We start from the raw sequence: 647 nt of genomic DNA, 5'->3' as shown, positions 1-647 counted from the left end.
CTCAAATGTGCCATTAATGTACTGACACAAAAATATATAGTGTATTTTATACAAATATAACTGATGTAAATTACAAAAACAAAGTTTAAGGCTGCTGTCTCTATTCATTTTCACAGAAGCAAAGCAGCAGATGTTATAAATAAAAACCGTTAACAATGTTATTGAATAGAATATATTAAAACCGTTATTGCACGACATAGGCCTATTATTTTTTTTATATTTTATGCATATAGTAAATCAAGACTTAGCAAGTTCTCTTGTAAAATAAAATAAAAAAACAACAACATGGAATAAACTGTGTACAGAAAGCGAGTAAAGAACTCTCAACATTAGGCTACAAAAAAGGTCAGTTTAATCTCGCAAAAACTCCCGTTAATAAAAAATCGGACTACACTGCATTAATCTCTTACACTGCATCCTTGTTGTTTATGATGAATTCGGTGCTTGCACGTACACTCTTAAAAATAAAGGTGCTTCACGATGTAGATGAAGAACCTTTTTGTCTAAATGGTTCCATAAAGAACCTTTAATATCTGAAGAACCTTTCTGTTTCACAAAAGGTTCTTTGGGGTGAAAGAAGGTTCTTCAGATTATAAAAAGGTAAGAAAGAGATGGTTCTTTAAAGAACCTTTGACTGAATGGTTCTT

At 31.1% G+C, this 647-nt stretch overlaps 1 protein-coding gene across 1 annotated transcript in view; it reads left to right on the top strand.

Moving 5' to 3' along the window:
- The window catches only part of LOC107667948 (CD276 antigen homolog), a 31,425-nt gene that overhangs the window by 9,379 nt on the left and 21,399 nt on the right, over positions 1-647 (top strand). The gene's annotated exons all lie outside the window — the stretch shown is intronic.

This window comes from Sinocyclocheilus anshuiensis, unplaced genomic scaffold (genome assembly GCF_001515605.1).
Source record: "Sinocyclocheilus anshuiensis isolate Anshui unplaced genomic scaffold, SAMN03320099.WGS_v1.1 scaffold2229, whole genome shotgun sequence".
In the NCBI taxonomy this organism is placed as follows: Eukaryota; Metazoa; Chordata; class Actinopteri; order Cypriniformes; family Cyprinidae; genus Sinocyclocheilus; species Sinocyclocheilus anshuiensis.
Note: the sequence above shows the minus strand (reverse complement) of the source record. Positions and strands in the feature narration are given on the sequence as shown.